Here is a 23,192-nt window from a genome sequence, read left to right on the forward strand (position 1 = left end):
GTCTTGCACGGCTCGGCGCGGGGTGGGGGGGCGGTTTTGGGAGCCGGTGAGCGGCCCTGAGGGTGTCCGGGGTTTAAGCAAATGATGGGCTTGGTCTGCAGAAAAAGAGCTTTATCCTGAATTCCTGCGATCTGTTTTGGAAGTGGTTTAGGTCGGTCTGGAACAGGAGCCGAGATCAGCTCTCCAGGTAGGTTCCCCAAAACCCAGACCCCCGCTGTGGCAGGGATGTTTTCCGAGGCATGTCAGGCATTTGGGGTCTCATGGTGGGTTTTTTGATGGGATACAAGGAAATCCAGAGCTCGGCATCCTCTCAGTGACAGGACTGTGCAAAACTCCCCCAAACTCCACAAATTTAATGGAAACTCTGATTTAGGTGCTTTTGACCAACCTGACACTAAGGGTTGAAATCTGGAGTTAGGAGCTGAACTTTAGACTGGCCGACACTGGATTTAAGTTTCAGGCAAGTTTTTATTAAAAAAAAAGCACCTTTAAAAATGTGAAACTTGGAAGTATCAGTATCTGCGTGTGCAAAACGTCTTCACAGAGATTTACACTGTAAGAAGAAACAAATCAAACCGAGCCAGGCTTGTGGCACTGTTTTTGCTAATTGTTATTTGGATTTTTAAAATCCCCTGCAAATTCCCCTGACTGAAACACAATCAAAGCAGTGTCCCTTTCTGACAATTAAAAAATGAAAGCAAAGAGGAGGAAAAAACACCCTGTACGAGGCTGACCTGTGTTCAAACGCCTGCAAAAGGAACAGGCATCACCCCGCTTGCACCGCTGCGTTTTGGGGCTGAGCCTGGCTGCAGTTCCCTGACCTGGGACCCCATCCAAGGGCCTTGCATCCAGACAAGGGCCTTGCAGACCCTGAGTATCTTTTTTTTTTTTTTTTTTTTTTTTTTTTTTGGTGAAAATTGCTGTTCTCCCTGGGCTGCAGGCAGTGCTGCCTGGGTTTGGAGGTGCCAGCGTGCCTTCTGCCTGCAGCAGCCTCAGCCCTGCCCACGGCCACGCTCAGGCTTCCCCCCTTTGCCGTGAGCCTGGTGAGGAATTTGGTTTCTGTCCCTGGCAGAGGCTCGTTGTTATTAATATCCCTCGTTATTTATTCTGCTGTGGCAGTGAATGGCTGTAACTGGGTTGCTGCAGACAACCGGGGCTGCTCTTTCCTGCTTTGATGCCTGAAACTTTTGGCAATTCCCCACTCGCCGAGCCCACGTTGGATCCTCCCCAAGCCAGGTTCACCCATGGGGTGACCGCTTGGTCTTTAAAGCAAAATAATGCTGCTGTGGTCCCCCAAAACTAAAGAGAGGTGGTGAGACACTCCCAGCAGCCGGGAGCAACACCCCCATGGGGAACTGGCACACAATTGCGTGCAGGGAGGGGAAACGGGGGGGGGGGGAAATTGGGATTTGGGGAAATGGGATTTGTTTGGTGCTCAGAGTGTGTTTGCCAGGACAGGAGGACCCAGGGGATTTGGGCAATAGCCTGGCAGTGCGTGGCAGTGAGATCTGCTCCTGCGGGGAGGGGGCCGCAGGGCAGGGCCCCCCACTTTAAATAGAAAGAAATCGGTGCGTGTGCGATGCCCGTGCAGCGAGGTGAGGTGCAGAGCAGCGCAAGGCTGCTTGGATTCGAGCACAGCCCCGTGCTGGGCCCAGGACTTCAGACCGGGAAGATCATTTTCACTTTTGTTTTTGTGGTTTTCCCAAGTTAAAGCCTGCAGCTGGTGCGGATTTGGGGGCAGGACTGGCGAGGTTCACCCAACCTGCAGTTCAGTTCTGCAGCGAGACCAGAAAGTGAAAATGGCTGGGAACAGGGAAATGAGAAGTGATTTAATTTTCCCCCCATCGCAGCTGAGCCCGACACAGGGTGCGGAGGAGCAGCCTGCGCCGTGCCGGGGTTGGCGTCGCACCGAGCGGTGCTGCCCCACGTTATCCCGGGGAGCCAAACAAGCTGGGAAACACGCTGGGCCGCAGGCAGGATTGTCCCTGGTCGGGTGTTTTTGGGGCCAGCCGGCCATGGCAGGAGGGGACAGGGACAGGGATGAGGCCTTTGTTTCTCCTCCAGGCTTTGTTTCCCAACAGCCCCATTGATGAAGCCCCATGTGGCCAAACAGCCCCGGACCCACCCCGAAACAGTCTTTTTAATTTGATTAAACAGCTCTTTCCTTCTCACCCAGCGAGGCAGGGTGGATTTAACACTCACCAGTGCAGTATTTTCCTGTAGCCCTGTTCTGGGGACAAATTCCTAAATCACCTGATAAATTATAGGCTTAATGCTGTTGCTTTTGAGAGTGTGAGCCCTGAGTTTGCAGGACACGGTGATGCCGGCGCTGTGGGATGCATGTGCTGCAGATGGGGGGTGCACACATTGGGTATCCCTACTTTATTTAGCCAATGTTTGAGGCCTGAGAGGAGATCTGATGGGGAAATGGGTGCCCAGTGTTTGGGAAAAGCTGCATCTCTGCACGGTCCCCTGAAAAGAAGGTGTTTGAAATCATTCCCTGCTTCTTCAGCTCAGCAGGGCTCTGCAAAACTGCAGGCACTGATCATCTGTCCCCAAAATGCAGCCACCTCTGGGGGGGACCGGAGGGTGGCCCTGAGGGGGAGGACATCTCGTCCCACGCTGCTCCACATCCCAGCAACTGCCACTGAGCCCCACAAAGCTGCGTTCAGGATTTGGGTGCCTAATTCCTGCTAATTTCCCTGGGAAAGGGGAAACCGGATCCTCTAAGGCAGCTCTGGAAAATATCTCAGCCCAGGTTGCTGGGTAATTGGAAGGGCTACCCGGCTAATTAAGAGCGTGGTGTGTTTGTCACCTCCAAAGCCCTCTTGAACAACAGTTAATTAATCCGCGTGGTTCTGGGCCTTGCAGAGACAGCTGTCGTTACCCTCATTTCACAGATGGGGAAACGTGCGGATCAGAGGGGGTGAGGCTTGTTCAAGGCCAGGTGAAGAGCGCGTTTCACCGGTGTTAGCGGCTGGTCTGGTGCCCAGGCTGCACCGTGTCCTCTTAGATGCTTTTACTCAGCATTGGCGGGATTTTGCTGGCCAGGGAGGTTTTGTGCTGTGCCTGGAGCATCCCCGCACACCACTCCGGTCCTGGCTGCATCACAAAGAGCATTTGCTGAAGCTCTTCCTTCTGCACAAGCCGTTTTGCATAATGCAGTCACAGTCAGGACCCGGCTCGCTCTGAAGCTGAGTTTTCTCATTTCAGGCATCCTTGGGTTGATGGAGGCAGGGGAGAATGTATTTAGCTTCTCTCTATGTAGGAGCCTCTGTCCCTGCAGCCTCTCAGATGCTCCTGGTGTCTCTGGGGAGGGGACATGTCTCAGCTGGTGTAGGAGGTGCCTGAGGTCAGGCAGGAGGACAGCAGCAAGGTCTCACCCAGGTTACTGCTTTGGTTGTGTCCATCTTCCAGTGCAGGAGCTGGCTGAGCTCTGCAGGGCCAGGACCAACGTTCATGGCACTATGGGACGCAGCGTCCCTCCAGTTGCTGCAGGGATGAGTGGACACCCCCACGTTTCCACCCATTCCTGCTCTTTCTCTGCAAGATAAGTGATGCCTGCACAAGCAAGAAGGCTCTGCAGACGGCTCCAAGATGATTAACTGCCTTCGTTAATTCCTGCCCAGTGCAATACGGTGACCATCACATTCGTCATGCTCCACGTTTCTGACTTTCCCAAGGCACCGCAGGGCTGAACTCCTCCTCCTGGGAGGACATCTCTGGTGTGGAGCATCCTGAGACCACGGGAAGGGCTTTCCTGAGATTCGCCATGTCCTGAAGAGTTTCCAGCAGACAAGAAGAAATACTTCTTCCTCCACGAAGCAGAAGGATTTGCCCAGGTCCATGCAGGAGAGGCAGTAGTGGAGTGGGGCACACAAGACCCATCCTCCCTCTCCTTGCCGTTACCTCAGAGCTTGTGTGCAAATCCCTGCTGAAATATTTATTACTGTCCACAATCAATAATTAGCCCCCAGGAAAAGACATTTCTAGCAGCCGGCTCCTCCGCTTGCTTTTGGAGGGCAGTGTGGGTCCAGGTCGATGAGCGTCTGCCCCCCATCCGCACCCAGGGGAGGGGAAATGGGGTGGAAATGGAGGGGCTGAGTGCTGGGGAGAAGGGCTGCTGCGGGTGTGCGTGGGTCTCCGTGGAGCCCGCCCTGGGGCAAAGTTGGAGGGAAAGGAGGGGAAAATTATGCCTTATGCCTGTCCCAACCCTCCAGCACTGAGGGGCCCGGGTTGACGAAGAGTGTGGGTGCCCTTTCTGCCTGCAAAGAAGTGGCCAAATCTGCCTGGACCAAGCCAAACGTGTCAGGTGCTGTCTTGTTTTGAAAGCTCTGCTGGGAAGTCACCCCTGGGACAGCTTGGCTGCCTGGACAGGGAGTCACAAGGCTGGTGCTGGCGCTGCCAGGCACTCGCTGGGTGTTTCCCCCCTGCCTGTCCCGCCAGCTGCGCTGCCGGACACGGCATTTTGTGTTTGCAACCGGGAGGAGATGGGGGCTGGATCCCCTGACTCCAGGAGCTGGGGATTTAGAGGAGAGCTTGGCTGCAGCATGGGGCAGCTCCAGCCATGCCAGAGGAACCAGAGGTGAAGCCACCTCCCTCTCCATGGCACCATGGCTCTGATGGGGGGACAGAGCCTGTGTCAGATGTGGGCCCTGACGCCCTGATCAGCCAGAGCGACCATCGACCTGTCCCTGTCCTACGCACGCCGTGTCTCCTTCCTGCTGTTCGCAGTCCCTAAAAAACCTGGCTTCGGGGTGCTGAGCACCCCTGGGTGCTGAGCTGCTGTCTTCCACACTGGGGATCCCGCTCAATTCCAGAAGCCAGGCTGATTTAGTCTGGAGAAGAGGAGGCTGAGGGGAGACCTCATGGCCCTCTACAACTCCCTGAAAGGAGGGTGCAGAGAGGGGGGAGGAGTCTCTTGAGCCAAGGAACCAGCGCCAGGACAAGAGGGAATGGCCTCAAGCTGCGCCAGGGCAGGGTCAGACTGGCTCTTAGGAAGGATTTCTTTGCAGAAGGGGTTGTTGGGCGTTGGAATGGGCTGCCCAGGGCAGGGGGGGAGTCCCCATCCCTGGAGGGGTTGAAGAGTCGGGTTGACCCAGCGCTGAGGGATCTGGTGGAGTTGGGAACGGTCAGGGTGAGGTTCATGGTGGGGCTGGAGGAGCTTCAAGGGCTTTTCCAGTCGAGGTGATTCTGGGATTCTGTGAATTCCCCCCCTCCTTTAAACAAAAAATTGGGATTTGCTTTTAATCCCCTGCTAGCAGCAGCCGGGCTTGGAGGGGCTCACTGCCCTGGGCTGGGTGCTGCCTGGGTCTGTAATATATATAACCCCATAAACATAAATATACCCATAAAGGCCCTAATCCCAAGCTCTGGGAGCGCGTGGGCTGAGCCACGGCAGCCCGCAGGGTGAGCAGGACGAGCCGGTGGGGTTGGAAAGCGGCTCTGGCTCAGGCAGGGACGCTCCTGCCATGCCCGGGCAGCCACCTCTGCCTGCGTGCCCCGACCTGCCAGCACCCCTGAGGGGACGTGTCCCCGCCTGTCCCCCCTGCTCGGCTGCCGCAGGGTCTGGTTCACCCGCCTGAGCCCAGCGTGGGCCTCTCCCATCCCCTGGGAGGGCGAGGATGTGTTTTGGGTGCTGCTGCCAGCAGGATGGGGAAGGGGGTGCGCAGGGGCGTGCTGCTTTGGCTCAGGCACCCTGAGGGGGAGCATCCCATTAGTTTTGGGGAACTGCTCGGTGTCCTGCAGGTGGGTGCCCCGTGCTCCTCGGTCACCGGCTGTGCCACCTCCCGGGGCCTGGGGCGTGCTGCTGGGCCCCGGCCCTGGCAGGGGAGCTGGGATGCTCTGGGGCCGCAGCCATGGCTGTGCTGCACAATGGCCTTTTGTCTCTGCAGGGCTGCCCCGGGAACATCCCGCCATCCCAGTTTCCCAGTAACATGAAACCTCCTCGGGGCTGCCTGCTGGAGCACAAAGCCTGGGGCTGTGGGGTGGGGGGCAGCTCCAGCCCTGTTCCCAGCTCCCTCTGTGCTTCGGCACATGTGCACTGAGTGTGCTGGGGCTCAGGTGGGTGGTGGGTGGCCACCAGCCGAGCCGGGGTCCTGCATCGCATGGCTCCTGCTAGAAAGGGGGTGACATAAATCAGGGGACCACAGGAATGGAGCCGTGTGCTGTCCCCGTGCCTGCGGGAGCCTCCACGCAAGGATGAGGCCAACGCATGGTGGGGGCTCCTCATCCTCAGCAGACCAAGAGCTCCCCGTTCCCCCCCGGGGACACCCAGGGCATGTGCCAGTGGGTGAGAAAATACCTGCGGGTGCTCCCTGGACCCCCTCTGCCTCTGCTCAGCCTGTCCTGGGGGTGGGGGCTAACAAAGGGGGGGGGGTGACAGGGCCGGGGAGGAACCGCTGTAAATCATAACGGGGGAACGCGGCGGAAGGGAATGCGAAGGGTCATTAATTGAGGACTTGGTGCCTGGCTCGCAGGGGAGTCTGGCTGCCTTATTTTTTTTGATCAAGGTATTTTATTGCAAGTGGCACATCAAAACTAAACAGGACAGTGACAAAGCTGGCGGCAGCCGGCAGCATCCTGGCGGGGAGGGAGGTGCTGTAAGGGGTGGGGGGCACATGCAGCAAGGGGGGGGGAATGCCCTGCAAGGGGCTTGCAAGGGGGCTGGAGGACGTGTGGTGCAAGGGGATGGGGGACACAAGGTGCAAGGGACAGGGGACATATTTTTCCTGCCCCTCCAGGCCCTGGAGTCTCTGCAGGCCCCATGCGATGGGGAAGGAGCCCCCCCCAGCTCCCCGCCCTCTGTCAGCTCCACGTGGAAAGGCCACCCCGAGCTGTTCCCCGTTTTGTGCAGGGGCATGTCCTGAGCTCATCCTCCCACCCTCAGCAGCACCCAGGGGACACCCATCAGCCGCATCCCCAGTACCTCTGGGACAGGAGACCCAGCTCAGGGGACAGTCGTGTCCAGGGCCGCTGCCACTCGCTGTTGCTTCCACATTTCTCCCCGGAGGGGTGTTTCCAGCACTGCCCCCCCCGTGCACACATGAGGGTTCAGACCAGGCACCCCATACTGGTTTTCCCCGGGGTTGCGCTTGCCGCCGGTGACCCCAAGTTCACTGTGGCAAAGGGGACACGCCGGAGAGGCTGCTCCCTGTCGGGGCTCCAAGAAAACACTTTTCCCAGCCAATTCCTTGACACTTTCCCTTTTACTCAGCTCCGGTTGGAAAAGCATTGGGGACCGAGGGACTTCCCTCCGTCCCGCTGACTCAGGTGGTGGTCACGCGTGACTCAGCCGCTGGCAGCGTCCCCCGTGCCGGAGGCGTGTGGGGGCCTGGGGTGACCGCAGAGGCCGGGAAACGGGAGGAGGAGGAGGCGATGCCGGAGGTGACGGGGTGGGGGACGGGGCCAAACTGGCTGTTGATGTAAAGGCAGGAGCCGGGAGCCGCAGCAGCCCTGGTCTCTGCTGCAGATGCTGTGACTCGTGTCCCCCCTCCATGGACTGGGGTGTTTAATTAACGGGAGATGGGTGACGGCGGGGTGTGGGTGCAGCACTTTATGGGTCAATAAATGACCCGAAAGGCAGCAGGGCTGGATGGGATGGGGTGTCCTGGGATGTAACCGGCAGGTTTTCCTGGGGAGAACACATTCCCACCTTGCCAAAGAGGGTTTTTGGGGCTGAAAAACTGTTTTCTGGTGGAAAGAAAACCTGTGTGCCCACCGAGCCGGTGGCCCCAGCGCCTGCCGGCAGGATGCGGCCTCGTCCCCCCCCCGGGGTGAAGGGCTGCGGGGGCCCGATCCGGGTGTCCCCACCAGCATCCCGGGCCGCTGCCGTTGTGCGGTGCCAGCTCGGCGGTGACACCGCGGTCCCTGCTGCCACCTAATGGGGACAGGCCCCGGGCAGCGGGGCGGGCTGGGGGGGGGAGGCAGCCCTTCCCCAGGGCCCTCCTTCCCTGTGGGGTGGGTGCACGCTGCCGTGGGGTGCGGGTCACCCGAGAGCTGTATCCTCCCTGCAGCCGGGGCAAAGGGAGCATCACCTTGGAGCTGTGCCCGATTTTCTGCGGCGGAGGGAAACTGAGGCACGCAAGGGGTGGGGGGACCTGGGTGTCCTGGTGCTCATCCCAGCACCCCACGCGTGGGTGCTGCTGGGCACCCTTCGAGCTGGGTCAGCTGCACCCACCTTGGGGCTGCGGGGGGAGCAGATTGAGCCCAGCTGGGAGCTTGTGGAGGTGTGAACCGGGGCTGCGCCCGCAGCTGGTCCCTGCTCCCCAAAAGCAGGGTGGGCAGGGGCCAGCCCTGGCTTGTCCTTGCCCTGCACCCTGTCCCCCAGGGCTTCGCATCCTTCCCCTGCCCACAGTGAGTCTTTGCCTGTCCCAGCATCCCTCGCTGGGGAGCAGGATGGTGCTGGGGCGGGCGGGGGGGGGGGGGGGTCTGAAATGCATCCCTGCTCCTCCCAGCAGGCAGCCCGTCCCTGACAGTCCCCACGGGGGAGGGGACGTACAGGGGGATGCTGGTGACCCCGGCAGCAGGGCTGAGCCTCCACAGGCTACTTGTTTTGCCCCCCAAGGGCCGCAGGGGCAGCGTGTTTGTCCCTAGCAGGGGACACACAGACACGTGGCATGTCCCAACCCTGTGATGTGGCTTCCCCATCCCCGGGGTGGGTGGGGGGGACGTGACATCCAGCCTGGCCAGAGGATTAGGGCCAGCTATAACAGGCTGGGTGGTCACTGGTCATTCCTGGCTCCGATTACTCGGCGCCTGGCCCAAGCGATGCCAGGGAGTCATCTTTCAAAGGGCACAGACACTGGCAGGGGACCTATGGGGGGCACAAAGGGGGTGAGGGGCTGTTGGGAGGGTTCCACAAGGCTGGAAGCCACCATGGGGCTGAGCATCCCACCCCTCCATGCCCTCAATCCCACGGTGGGGTGCAATGGGCTGTAACCACCCCGACATCCCCTGCCTGTGAGGTGTGGGGGGGTGTCCCACACAGCACCTGCCACCTTCATGGCTTCATTGCAGGGAGGGCAGGCAGGAGGCTTCCCGCATGCTCCAGTCCCCCTCCATCCATCACGAGAGCAGCTGGGTGGGAGTTTGCAAGGCTGTCACCCACCTTCCCAGCCAGCTCTGGGCCCTGATTAATTGCTCGCTTAGCAACTGCTAATCTGTGGGTAGGTGCTGGAGCCCAAAGAGGCGCCCGCGTGTCTCCCCTCGCAGGGGAGCGTCACGATGGTGCAGGCTGGGGGGCGGTTCGGCGTGACTGGGAGCTGGGGGAGGACAGCAGCGTCCCCATTCCCCACGAGAAACCCCAGGGTCCCTGAGGAGGGTGAACACCCCTGAACCAGCCCACCCCCAGCCAGCACCCACACATCGTCCTTAAATAGAAGGGGGTATTAATGGCTGCCTGGGGGGTCCCTGCTCCTCAGCATCCTTGAGGTGGGCTGTATCGGCTGGGGGGGGGGGCGGGGGGGGGATATTCCCCTGAAGGTTTAGGGAAGGGTCCTGGGGGGGATGTTGAGGACATGGCTTGTGTTTCACCTACAGCACAAGGGTGACGGGAGACCGGCTGCGTGGGAGCTGCGTGCTCACGCTGCACAACACCCTGTGGGGCAGGAGGGGACGGTCCCCACCGCAGCCCTGTGTGCATGGGGTGTAGGGCCACAGAATTGCCCCCAAAACTTTCCTCCCTTTCCCACCTGGCCTGAAGGGAGCCTGGCATGGCTTGATCCGTCCCACCCCTTGCTTGCAGTGAGGGCGGCTGCCACAGGAAGGCACTGGTGGCTTTTGCTGGAAGTCCAGAGATGTGAGATGCCGAGTCCAGATTTGGGACTGGAGCGCTGGTGCAGGGAGCGTGGCCCTGGGCTGGGGTGCGTGACAGCCTGGGGGTCCCGGGGCTGGCAGCATTCCTGCGGGACCCATTTCTCACTGCTCCCGGCCCTGGCCAAGGCTGGCTTTCGATCCTTGCTGCACAGATTTCTCCAGATCGTTTTTCATCGCTCAGTGAAAACCAATCCACTGCGCTGACCCCCCCTGCTTGGAAACCCCATCCCCTGCTGCTGGGGTGCCCTCTTCCCCCTGGGACCCTGCAGACCCCTCCTCTCCTTCCCTACTGCTGAGCCCCCTCAGAGCTGAGCAATGCACCCACCTTCATCTTCCTCCCTGTCCCAGGGGATGGGGGGGTCTTTGCTGGCCCTTGCTACAGTCAATGCCCAGGAGGAGCCCCTGAGACCCCTTGCCCAGGGTGCAGGGAGCTGTGCTGCCCTGGCACGGCCAGAGCACCCAGCTCAGGGTGAGGTTTGACTGCTGAAGGCTGACTTGGAGGCAAAGGCATTTATTTTTTTTTTCATTGGCTTATAGTGTGAGGAACCGTGAAATCTGGGCCGTGTTTTATTACAGTGCGTATTACACTGGACAAGATGGGAGTAATTAAACACATGCTGCCGCTCGGCCCTGCTCAAGTGTGGGCTTGTCCCCGAGCAGTGGCAGTTAAAGGAGCCTTCTGTCACCAGGCTGGGGACTCTACTTCAGTGTGGGTGTCCCCGTGTGCCCCAGCACACCCTGCCAGTGGCCGGGGAGATGCCCCCACCACGCCAGCGGTCCCCAGACCTGCTTGCCCCTGGGAGTTTGGTGCCCAATGGCTGCTGAGCCCATCTGGGTGCCAGAACCTCCCGTGGCAGCCTGGTCTGAGCAGGGGCTTGGCTTATCGCCTGGGTTTGATCGGGTTAGGGATGAGACTTTGTTATTATTTAATTTTAATAGCTAGGTCAGAACAGTTTCTCTGTGGGAAGCTGTTCTCTTGGCAGTAAAAGCATCTTCGGCTGATGGTGCCATCCCTAAACTTCCAGGTGCAGCACCACTGAGCACCCTGCAAGGGCTGCGGCTTCATCTGCTGTTGTTTCAGCAAAGCCAGCGCCAGCGGCTCGTGCTGAGCTGATGCAAGCAAAGGAGACAAATGCTGCCATGGCGAGGCTGCTCTCCGCTCCCCGGCTGCGACCAGGCTGAGCACTGGTGGGAGGTGATGCCACTCCGTGCCACAAGAGGGGTCCTGAGCTGGGGACATGGGACTCTTGCTGCCCTGGAGCGCTGCTCCCTCCGTAGTGGGGACCCTCCATCCCACACCCTCCTGGGCTCTTGTGACCAGAGCTTGCGGTGCTGCCCGTGCTGGGAAAGAGAAAAAAGCAAGGAAAAAAAAATAAAAATAAAGGTTTTGAATATTGTGTAGCTGAATGGGGTTGGGGGCCTCCGCTGAACTCTGTAAATGGAGCGAAATATGAAGGAGCTCTTAATTAATTGACCAGCATTCAAATTGTGAGCAGCAAGAGGCTGGTGGGGTCTTGGGGGGCTGCTGGTGGCAGGTGTGTAATTCCAGACACGTGGGGCTGCGTGTGTGCGAGGGATGGTGGGAAGGGGCTGGACCAGACCTGGGGTGATGCTGGGGGAGATGGTCCCTTCTGGGATGGCTTTGCTGGTGCAGAGGTGCAGCCCTGAGGATGGGGAATCTCTTGGGATGCCACTTCATGGTGCAGCATCCCCCCTGCCTCTTCTTGAACCCCTTTATGCCTTTTCTGAGAGCTGCTTTCTTGCACAGGGGGGACACACTGATACCAGCTGGGGGGGGCCCTTCCCAGCTCAGCCCCTCTTGTTGCAGCACCCGATCGATGAGGAACATAATTACTCTTGCAAAGGCAAATCCGTGCCAGCCTTGACTGCTTGGTCGCGCTCCAAGGAAGACAGTGTTTCCTTGCAAAGTATGAGGCCATGAATATTTTATGCCTGAGGAGGATATTTCTTTCAGGAGGTTGTTGCATGAATTATGGAAAAGTCGGGAGGAGAAGACGGGTGTTGTTTCGACGGGGTCGGCTCCGTGGTGGAGGCTGCCCTGGCGCCGCGGGTTTTGCTTGCCTGGGGTCCCTTTCCCTGGGTGGGGGCGAGGTCTGCCCCCCGCCGCAGCACCAGGCAGGGGGTGCTGGAGGAGCCCTCGGTGTGAATCCATCCCAGTTTGGGGCAGTTTGCTTTCCAGCAGAGCAGGTTGGTGCACGCAGGGTGAGCGGGACAATTTTTGCAGGGGGTTGGATGTGGGATGAAGGCTCGGAGACCTTTGAGAGGGGTATGGTGGCTTCCCCAGGTGCTTGGAGGAGAGAAACAAGGCGATGGCAGCCTCGCTGGCTGGCTCCATGCTCTCCTCCTTGCTTTTCCCCATCTCCTGTGTACCCTCGTGCCTGGCTGGGTGCTTGAGATGGCGACGCTCGGTGCTGGGCCCATCCAGCATCCCGCGCTTCCCAGTGCCGGTCCCTCCCCGACGGCTCGTGGCTGTTTCTGGCTGGGAGCTGGCGATGTGCTGCTCTCTGGTCCACTCTGTCCCCTGCCCATGTCCTGCACCCCGGGCGCTGCTGCCGCTCCGCTCTGTCATGGCTGGCCGGGAAGGACGAGGGGAGAAACTCTCCACACCAGCAGAGGCTTTTGCGTTAGTTAATACATAAAGATTTTCCTCTAATTGTCCTGCTGATTCAGAAGGAGTATGTGCTGTCTGGCCGTCACAGTTAATTTTACCACCAAATGTGCTCTTTCTTTCCTTTTCCTCCTTTTTTTTTTTTTTTTTCTTTCTTTAAAGAAAGCTGCCCATGATCCCTGTGCATAGAAAACCCCTCCTGTATCCAAGTGGAAATGCAGATAGAGCTGCCTGCCCGCCTTTCCTTGGGGAAACCCCCCCATGCTGGGGTTGGGGGACAGGACCATGCCCCTGGGATGTTGCACTGGGGACAGGGGAACATCTCTGGCTTTAAAGAGAAAATTGAGGGGGGGAAATAAAAGGAGGGCGGGTCTAGGGGAGCGGGGCAGCATCACCGGGACCCCGGTGTTTCTGAGGCTACATGGGGGGGTAACTTCTGTGCTGTGCCAGGCTCTTGCTGCCAGATGAAGTTTTAAAAATAGGATGGGAATAAAAGCCCCTCCTTGTTGCCCCCAGCTCTGCTTCAAGCTCAGGTGGAAGTGGCTTCTGCGTGGTGCAGTATTTAGCCTAAAATACACGACTGCGCTAATAACAGCAGCGTGGCGAGCGCTGCCGGCTTCTTAGGCAGCTCCGTGTCTCCCGTCCTGCCTCGTGTCCCCCCAGGGCTTAACCACCCCCGTCGGCCACACATCTTTGCCGTGGCAGCAGGACAGCAGCTTCAGCCAAAGCTGCATCACCAGCACCCCCAAACCTGTGCTGCTGCGGGATGTGGGGTGATCTGAGCACAGGTGTGATGAGCGTGAGCCGTCTCTGTGCCCGTTCAGGGGTAGGTCCCGCACTCTCTGGAGCACCAGCAAAAAAAGGTGCTGAAGATGCACAATGAGAGCTTTCCAACATAACACAGCACCTCAGCTCTTCGTGTTTCTGTATTGTTTAGACCCAAAATCCGGAGTAATCACTTGCCCAAAATAGCCTCTTGCTGCTCAGCGTGTCCCTGGGACTGCGCCACGTGAGCCCGCGCTCCCTGACACAGAGCAACTCCTCTGAAACCATTGAATCTGTCACGGCTGTTTTGTTTTTAAAGACTTTTCAAGGGTTTTAGTGCTGAGGACAGACGGCTGGGTATCAGGGGAGGTGAGAGCAGAAGGTGCTGTGGGGTGGTAGCTGGAGAAGTGTTGATGATGTTTCATGCCGGGGCCGGATCCTGCTGCAGAGAGCTGCTTGTGGGACCAGAAACCTGTCTTCTCCCTTTTCCCTCCTTTTTCCCATCAGCTTTCTCAGGAGGGTGGGAGCAATTGGGGAGATTTGGGCCCATTTCCAGTTTTCTCTGCCTCCAGGTGAGGGCTGGCATCTCGCTCAGCTGTGCATCCCAGTAGGGACAGAGGAAAAATTAAATCAATGTGTTTTGTCAAAGCGTTTGCATGTGTGTCCATGGACAACTCTGACACTGTCTGTCTGGAGATGTCCCAGCCCATCCCACGCTGGTAGTGGGTTAAAAACCTCTGTGTTTTTTGTGCCACCAGCTCAGCTGCTGAGCACTCGGGCTGGCAGCTCGGATCTGGGGGACCCCTGGTGAGTTAGGCAACGGCTTCTTTCCACCCTCATTTATAAGCAACAGCTTCTAACTGGGATGGGACCAAAACACCAGTTACATTGAGTGGGTCAAACTGGAGAGCACGGCTGGGAGCAGCCCTTGTGCTCTCCAGTGAGCAGCAAAGCAGGGTGCAAGTGTGGGGTGCAAGGCTCCCGAATCCCCTCTCACTTCCCGGTGTGGCTGTGCTGGAGCAGCAGCCACAAGAGGGAGGCAGGACATCGCCCAGAGGATGGAGCCGGCTGAGCGCTGGAGCAGCGGGGTGGAAAACTCCAATTTTTGCGGGTTATGGATTTGCTGCGACTCCCCAGGGAAGGGCTGTGAGTGCAGGGCTTGGCTCCGGATGGGTGTAACGTGGGGATGCAAGTTACAGGTTGTGCAGGGAATAAATGCAGCCCCGGTGATGTTGGGAGTGCCAAATGTTGGCAAAACACGTGGTGAAATCTCACACCGACCAGGCAACCTGTGCCAGATGAGCGTGTTTCTATCACAAACATTTAATCGAGCAAAACTCCCCATTGCTGGAGCCTCCGGTACCTGCTCACGAGGTCGGTCCCGAGGGCAAAGCCAGCAATTTTTTCTTTACTGGGGTCTGAGCCTGGCTGGATCCATCAGTGCACTGAGCTGTGCCGGCCTCTGCTCAGCACCTGGGGGTGCGCTGGGGGTGCTGAGGTCGCTGTGGGGTGCGTGTCCCTGGTGCTGGGGGCTGTCTCCTTGCCAGCACTCTTGCCGTTAGGTGGAAGTGTTGTAGAGGAGAAGAGCGCTGGTGCTGCCCGACTCTGGGCTCCGAGAGCCGAGAAATCCAGGCACGAGTCCTTTGTCCTCATGAAACACGGAGGCAGGGAGGTACAAAGGGGAATTTTTAGGCTGGATGGATCCAGGAGAGAGGAATAAATCCCTGACAAGAGGCTCTGCTATTGCAGCTGGAGGAGGTTTGGCCGGGGGTGGGTATTGCCACGAAGCAGCGGTACCTGCTGCTGCCCTCGGCCGCTCGCGGAGGAGCGGGGCCGGGTCCCCAGCTCACACTCCATCCCCTCAGCGCTGCCATGGGGTGTTTTGGGAAAAGCCCACAAGCCCAGGGAATGCGCCCCCTTGGTGGTCTCCCAGAGGCAGGTCTGGCTGTTTCACCTCAAACAGGGTTTTGCTGGGGGTCTCGCATCAGCCAGGTGGGATGTGGGTGCCAGGCTGTGGGAAAGCCACTGGTGGGGGCTTGGGAGCCCCCAACATGGGCAAGAGGCAACCAGGGGGGCTGCCAGGGAGCTGGCACGGCCGCAGCAGCCTTTCCTGCGAGGAGGAGGAGAAGTTGTCGTCTCTCACAGCCTGTAGCCGAATCGTCCCTCTTTCATTGCTAATCCCTCCCTGCAAGCCCGGATGGGCTTTTTTCCCCCCCATTTCTTTAAAATGCAACTCTTTCCATCGAAATCTGGTTAGTCATGAAGCGTATAATGAGTTTTATATATATTTAAAATGGTCTGACATTCGCCATCCCATTATCCTCACTCCTCGAGAGAAACCTGGACTCAATGTGTGAATGTTGATCCAATAAGAGCGCAGTCAGTACCATTTTTGCTCTCTGAAATATCCATATCTATTACCCATATTCATGTGCTGTTTGTGTGTAGGAGTCTCTTTCTTGTGGAAAGAAATCCAAGGCTGGCTTTGTTTTTTTCCTTGGGCCTGTTATTTAGGAATTTGAGCGGGGGGACAAGCTGAATTATTTTGTTGCTTGGTTTTGTTTTGCAATTTTGTTTATTCCTTCGGTAACTCCAAACTCCGCTCTAATTGCCCAACGCAGGATAACTTTTTGGAAGCAGCTCACGCACCTTCTGCTGGCAAACGGCTGTGGGGGGTGAGCCTGGGTCACCCCGCTCGATACCCAGCCTGAAACACCCTGCGAACTTCCAGCAGAGAATTTCCCAGTCCCCATCCTCTTTCTAAGGCTCTTCTCTGCCTGACATCAGGGAAAACTTTCCCTTTGCTGCACAAAACCCCCCCAAGGAGCAGGACAAAAGTGTTGAGGTGTTCTTCTTTCTTTCTTTTTCCCCCTCAAATCCTTCTCCTCCTCTTTTCTTGCAAACTCTTTTTCTTCCTCCTGTGTCACTGACACTGGCCAGGAGCCCTTGACCTGCTGGAGCCCATGTCCCTCCACTGCCGCTCCTCCTGGCCATGTTTCTCCCCCAGACAAGTGGGACACCAGAAAAACATTCCCAGCTCCCCCCTGCTCTTACCCTGCAAACTTATTTTTCTTTAAATACACACGAAAATAGCTCTTAGTGGGACTCCTGCTTTTTAATTGTGTAGATATTACAGCTAATTACAGTTCTATTAATATTTCACTTTGAATTAAAGATCTGTTTTCCCCACCCTTCTATCCAGAGGGAATTAAATCCACACCCAAGGCAATTGCAGGCACTGACAACACAACCCACAGATAAAAAGGACCGTGTGTGATTCCTGAGCCCCTGTCTCTTTGACGCGAGTGACCCGTGAAGAGGAAGGAGAAGGCAGTGGCTTGGCCATCAATTATTCAAAGCCCTTTTGCAGAGCTGAGCCGGAAAGTCCAGTCCATAAGATGCGGTTTCATGTTTTCCTATATTAAAAAAAAAAAAAAAAAAAATTGCAAGCAGCATGTCTCCCTGATGGTGCTCGGTGGCTTTAGCAGTGGACACAGTGACCTTCCTCTCTGGATGGGGGCCAGGGCAGTGGGATGCTGGATGCTTTGTGGCTGGAGCTGCGCCTGGCTGGGAGTCAGCCATGGGCTGAGCGGGCTCGGGGCATGCCAGAGCCTCCTGCCCGGGGGTCTGCAAGCCCTGCAGGCTCAGGGAAAGGCTACTCGTGGCCCTGGAGATGCTGGAGCACCCTGCAGTTCCTGGATGGCCATGAGCTGGGAATTGGCTTGGGGAGTAGCCCTCCAACCCTGCCCCTGGGACCGGAGAGGTGGTGACTTGTTCAGTTCCTCTTGTTTTGAGCCTGATGAAGCCGTATCGATCCTCTGGAGGATGGTACTGCATCCATTTGCTGACGGTATCCAACTCTCCTGGAGTATTTGATCATCTTTTGACCCACGTGCCGAGGAGGAACGCTGGCCGCAGCAGCAGCAGCGACCTTTGCGGGATTTGCTGAACCACTCTTGGGGTAACCGGGCTGCTTCTCTGGTATTTCTGGGGCATCTCCCATCCGCCCCTGAGCCCCCCCCCCAGCCGTCCTGCTCAGCTGCCACAGCGTGGCCTTTCCCATTGTGCCGGGGGAAGCTCAATGGCATCGTTTTGAGCCGGGTTCCCAAATGTTAATTGTGTTTTGATGTTCTCCATGGTGACACGAGCGCTGATGATATTTTGGCTTCTGGCTGATGGGGTGTGAGAAGGGGAGTTGTGTGGTCCATGAGGCTTGGAGAAAAGGAGAGAGACGCTGCCAGCAAGTCACGGGCTTGAAGAAAAGAAGAGAGATGCTGCCAGCAAGTCACGGTGACAAGAGTATCCCCCAAATCCCTGGGACTTAGGTCCCCAAGACTGGGTGTGGGGGGGTTGGATGATGATTATTTTCCATCCGAGCCAGGGGAGCAGGCTGCCGGGGCAATTCGAGTGATGCTTCAGTCCAAACTTCTGTGTAATTTAGCCCAGACACCTTCCCCCAGCGATTCTTTGGGACCTGGGCAAAGCAGAGCAGGCTGGCCTGGGGGCACAGCCCTGCCCCAGTGCTGCGGGACCCCACGCTGTGAGCGGGGTGCCCTTCTTTCTCCTTGAAGGCAGAGCACGTGTCTTAGAAATCCCCTGGGAGCTGAGGGCTTCACCAGACCCGGAGCAGAGAGCTTGACCTCAGGATGCCTCCAAGAGCTGCTTTTGGTGAAAGGATTTGTGCCAAGCTTATCCCATGGTGGCTGGAGCCCCTGCAGTCCTGGCTTGTGGGTGATCCACAAGCTTGGGGCGCTGGCTGGTGCCTCTGGTGTGCCCCGAGGCTCTCTGGGGCTTGGGGCAGGCGGGGGGCTCCTCTCCTCCCAGAGACTCGGTGGCCCTGGGCACCAATGGGTGCAGACCCCTTCCTGTCCATGACTCTCTGCCCTACATCATGCCAGTCCAAACAGCCCCCTCGGGTCACCTGGTGATCCCAAATGTGGGTCCTTCATTGGGTCCCAGGGGGCTCTCCCAGCTCTGTTGTGGTGTTTCAGCTGCTGCCAGTGGTGGGGACAACGCGGCTCCTCAATGTTTGGATCCCCCACCGGCTGCTCTCCTCCCCGTGCTGAAGGGCCCAGGCGAGTCCTTGCCCCTCCGAGAGCCTTTTGGAAATAAGTCATAGACCCCCCCAAAAAGAAGCTGCTGCCCTGGAGCCATGCTCGGGGACAGGAGGTGGTTCCTGGTGGGGCAGATGGCAACTAAGAGCTGGGCTGTCACCACCATCCATCCTCATGTCCCCTCTCCATCAGCCACAGCGCAGAAGTCCCTTTGCTTCGATTCCTGGAGTGGATGAGGGTTGCACCCCGTGTGTGTGCACTCATGGGGGGGCTGGACCGGGCTGTCCCCCTCCCTGGGCTGCCCTCCCCTGCACCAGAGCAGAATAACAACGAGAACCGCCTCGGCTCTCACTGTAAACGAAATCACTGCAACAGCCTGGTCTCTCCACAGGAGACAGCGCTCCGGGCATGATCCCGTGAGTATCTGAATCCCTTGGAATACCACCACTTATTTTAATGGCAGGAGGGCGGCTGGCCAGCTTTTCAGGCAAGTGCATCTCTCTGGAGAGCACGTAGCTCCTTCAAAGGCCTGACCAGGGCATTGTGCTGGGAGCCGGGCGATCCTGAGTGCTCCTGGAAATCCAGCTCATCTCCAGGCTCCTAACCAGGGTCTGGGCGAGGGGCAGGGTCCGGGCCCTTCGCAGCAGCTCTCTCCCTGCCCAGGGCCTGGCTGACCCCACGCCGGGGCTGGCGTTTTGCTGTTCCAAGAGAGCAACACAAATCAACCCTTAGGGAAGCCAAGGCTGGAAATGGGTGTTGGAAGGGCTGGGCTTTGCTTTTTGATGCTCAGAGGGGCAGGTGGAGCTGCAGAAAGCCCTCCCCACCGCCAGACCCCCCATTTTGTGTGCAGGGACTGGGGTCCATGCGCAGGCCAGGTGCTCTCGCAGCCCCGTGTGCTGGCAGGTGTATTCCCTAATCGCTCCGGTGACCGATTATCTCGCAGTCATTACCATGATGGATCGGAGCAGTTAATGTGTCAATGGCCATTACTAGGGGGCTGTGTTTTCTCTGGATTGATGAATCGACACACCACGATGGGCTCCTCGGAGCTTGCTGGGGCTTGGGGGGGTGGTTTGATAGCGCAAAGAGGCGATGCACAAGCCGTGGGCCGCGGGCACGTGTGCGAAGTGGGGTGTTGGCATCATTTTAAGAGAAGGGCAACGGCTGGGGGTGATGAGCCTCCTCCCTCGTCGCTGCCCCGGGGAGCTGCTCCCACCATGGGGAGGGGAAATTTGGGGTTGGTTCTTAGTGCACGCAGCGGGAGCCAGAGCTTCGCAGCAGCTTGGCGTGGGGCACCCATCCCCTGCCCGCGCCACGCACCCTGATCCTTGCAGGGCTCGGCAAAGGCGTTTGCACCCGTGGGAGCTGCCGTGGGCCTCCGCTTCTGCAAATGCTGAAAGCAGAGGATGTGACCTGCAGGAAGGTCTTTAGCACGGCGGGGTCTGGAGGCCCAGGCACCCGTCAGTCCTGCTGCCGTGTTGCTGGCCGCGGTGACGGCTGTAGGTGATGGGCAGGGAGGGAAGGACAAGCACAAGCAAAATAAAGTCTGGATGCAGAGCCCGGGCGGGGAGAGGTGCTGGGGGCAGCAGGGCATGAGAGGGGCCGGCTCCATCCCCCTCCCCAGGGCTTCTGCAGCCCGGCTCTGCTGGGCGGAGGGGGCTTGCGGGGCTGCAGCCGTTCCCCCCGCAACCGGGAACCGGGGAGCAGCCGGAGGGGTCCCCCGCCGCCCCCCCGCCGAGGTGCGCTAGTGCTTTAAAAGGCTGGCAACGCCGGCGGCGGGCTTCCCAGCGCCTCTTCATGCAAAACTTCCCCGGCCCCGGCCCTCCTCCTCCTCCTCTTCCTCCTCCTTCTCCTCCTCCTCCTCCTCCTCCTCCTCCTCCTCCTCCTCCTCCTCCTCCTCCTCCTCCTCCTCGTCGCGGCTGCGGAGCGCGGCGGGTCCCGCCCGGCTGCGGCTCGCTCGGCTCCCCGGGCCGGGGCTGGGGCTGGGGCTGGGGGGGGCCGGGGGCTGCCCCCGCCGCATGCCGCAGGGCCCCCCCGGGGTGCCCCCGCCCCGCCGGGGCCGGAGCCGGATCGCGGCACCGGGTAGCGGCCGCGGGCGGAGACGGGGTCGGCGGCGCCGCCAACTTTGCGCTGCCCGCGGGTAAGTGCGGGGCGGCGCGGGAGGGGCGCGGAGCATCCCCGGGACGCCCGGTCCCCCCAAAACCTTCCCCGAGGGGCTGGGGTGTCCCTTCCTCCCCCTCCCTGCAGCCCGGCTCCTTCCCCCCTCCCTCTACCTCCCACCCCCCCCATACCCGCAACGCTCCAGCAAATTTTCCGCCTTTCCTTATTATTTTTGTTTAAGGGGGGGGGGCTGCGACAGCGGGGGCTGCAGCAGGGAGCCCCCCTCCTTGAGCCCGTCCCCCCTCCCTTCTCCGGCTGCCCCCCACCTCTCCGCGGCGGCTCCCCCCTCTCCCCCTCATGGTTGTGGGGCTGCGGAGCGCTGCCCTCGCCCCCCCGCAGCACCGCCCACACCCCACCGCATCCCGCCGTGGGGTGCACTGGTGTGGGGGGGAGGACACCCCCTTCCCCAGTCCCCAAGCCTGTCACCTTTGTCCCCAGAGGTGCCCATCACCCCGGAGTGGGCTACGGGAAGGGAGCTGGGGGTGGGTGGGGGGGCTCATCCAGCTGGAGGGGGGGCTGCAAAAAGGGGTTCGGGGCAGGGGCTGGGGCCGAGCCGCAGGCGGGTGGGTGCCCTCACGTCGCCGCAGCGGGCAGGGCCCGCAGAGCCCGCCGCAGGGCAGGGCAGGGGGGGCAGAGCCGGTGCTTTGCCCCGGGTCAGCGGGGAGGGGGCTGCCCCTTCCAGCTTGGAGGGGTTCTGGGGGGTAAGACCCTTCCCCAGAGCGTGAGTGACCCCGCGGAGGCATCCCCGGTTTGGGGCAGGGAGCCCGGCTCTGGGTGCAGACACACGCTCCCAGGTTTGTTTTCCTCTCCGGAGCGTTCTCCCGCTTCTCGGTGGTTTTTGGGAAGGAGCGGATCTGCGTGGCTCCGGGAGCCGCTGGGGAAGTTGGCAGCCGTGGGAAAAAAACGGAGAACTCTCCCACCGCCTGCCCAGGCTCAGCCCTGCCACCCTCCTCCTCCTCCTGGTGTGATGAGTTGGCCGTGCTCTGCCAGCCGGGTTATTTTTCTGTGGGCTGCCTCGGGCTTTGAGGGGGGGGGGATGCCCGCTGCCTTCAGCGGCGGCTGTGACGGAGAGGCTGTGGGGTGAGTCACTGCCATCGCCGCTGCCCGGTGACCTCTGGCTTGGGGCTTGACGGGGGGATGGCACGAAGTGGGGCTGGGGTGACCGGGGGAGCTCACCGTCACTGGCTGCTCACCGAGGCAGGGCTCAGGGAGGGAGAGAACTGAGCTGATCTGTTGAATGCAGCGAGGAGCTCGGGAAAATGCCAAGAGAAGTGCCAAAAGAAAGGGAAAAAAAAAAAAAAAAAAAGCTCATTTTCTTCTTTCCCTTTGCTCTCTGTAAGCAGGGCTTTATCTGCACCAGGGCAGCGGGCGGGGGGTGCGGGGGGACGTGCTGGGCACGGCTGTGGCTGGGGGGAGAGCTGGGGGGAGACCCTCCTCCCTGTGACCTGCTGCCGAGAGCCGCGCTCCGATGGGATGTGCAGAAATCCTGGCGGCTTTCGGCCAGGCTGGCCGAGCTGGGGGGCTGCAGGGCCGGGGGCTACGGCAAGGGTGGTGGGTCTCTGCGGGCAGCTGTGGGCTCCAGCTGCCTCAGGCTGGGGGGGTCCAGGCAAACCCCTTTTGGGGAGGGCAGCAGGCGCTGGGTTGGTGGTGCTGAGCTGCACCCCGGGGTGTCAGGGCAGCAGAGGGGGAGCTTCAAGGGGATTTTACGTCGGGATCTGAAGTTCGGGTACAGCCGTGGCCCATCCCTGCATCCCGAGGGCCAGCGTCGCCCTGCGGAGGAGCCTGCCGGCTCCCCAAAAAAGAGCATCACGTGCTTCAACTTTGGCATCAGGCAGGAGGAGGATGGATTTGTCAGCTCAGCCACCCCCTTCCAGCTCTTCCCAGAAAGGCAACGGCTTGAAGATGTGGCAGGTCCTAATTATAACGTACGCGAACCCGCTCCCGCCGCCCTCCCCGGCTTCGCGCCCGCTGCGGGCACCGTCTCTTCCTTTCGAGCTTCGCGGCTAATGGAGGGGTTTCCTCTGTGGGATGGTCCCGTTCCCTGTGCCCCGTGCTGTGGGTGGCCCTGCGCAAAGCCTGGCTCAGGACGGGGCTCTCTACCCCCACCGGGGCTTTCCCAGGCTGGGTACAGGCAGGGGTTCATGCTGCCAGACTGTGGTCTCGGGGTGTAGGTGTGATGGGGAGCTGGGCAGTGTCGCGGGCGCCGCTGGGGACCGGCAGCCAGGCTGTGCTCTTGCTCCGAGCCAGCGCCATCCCAATTTGCAGAAGGTGATCAAAAATTAATTGCGGGATTTTGCTGCACGTGGCAGGAGCGGGGATGAGCGCCGGCTCCTTCCCTCCCTCCCTCCCTCCGGCCTCTCCCGGCTGGAGCTCGGTGCGTGCTGGCTGCCGGCAGAGACCTGTGCTGCCTCCCGCAAGGTGAGCCGCTGCCATCACCGCTTGCTCCGCGGCCGGATCCTGCTTGCCTTCCCCTCGCAGCACCGTCCGATCCTTCGAAGTGAGGGATTAGCCCTGGCCTGCTTGGCAGTGGGCAGCGAGGGGAAGAAGAGAGCTTGCCTGCAGTTAAGGAGATATATTTATTTATATATAGCGCATGATAAATATTCCCTGGGTCTGATCTGTGCCCAGCGGGAGCATTTTTCTTTGGAGTTCGGCATCCTTCTGGGGATGCTCTGGGGCAGCGAGGAGGGTGGTGGTACCCGGCTTAACCCCCTGTGGGGCTCTGAGCCAGGCGCTGGCAGGACCCGGTTGCAGAGAGGTCGAGTTGG

The 23,192-nt window shown here is 59.7% G+C and overlaps 1 protein-coding gene across 4 annotated transcripts in view; it reads left to right on the top strand.

Annotated features, from left to right (window-relative positions):
- Nucleotides 1–20,267: 20,267 nt before the first annotated feature.
- The window catches only part of GRM4 (glutamate metabotropic receptor 4), a 51,701-nt gene continuing 48,776 nt past the window's right edge, over nucleotides 20,268–23,192 (top strand). The window contains exon 1 of one of the 4 annotated variants that reach the window (XM_074850332.1): nucleotides 20,268–20,404. The gene's annotated coding sequence lies outside the window, so the exon portion shown is untranslated. The other 3 variants (XM_074850333.1, XM_074850334.1, XM_074850335.1) reach the window with 3 other exon arrangements.

Source organism: Strix aluco, chromosome 25 (assembly GCF_031877795.1).
Source record: "Strix aluco isolate bStrAlu1 chromosome 25, bStrAlu1.hap1, whole genome shotgun sequence".
NCBI lineage: Eukaryota > Metazoa > Chordata > Aves > Strigiformes > Strigidae > Strix > Strix aluco.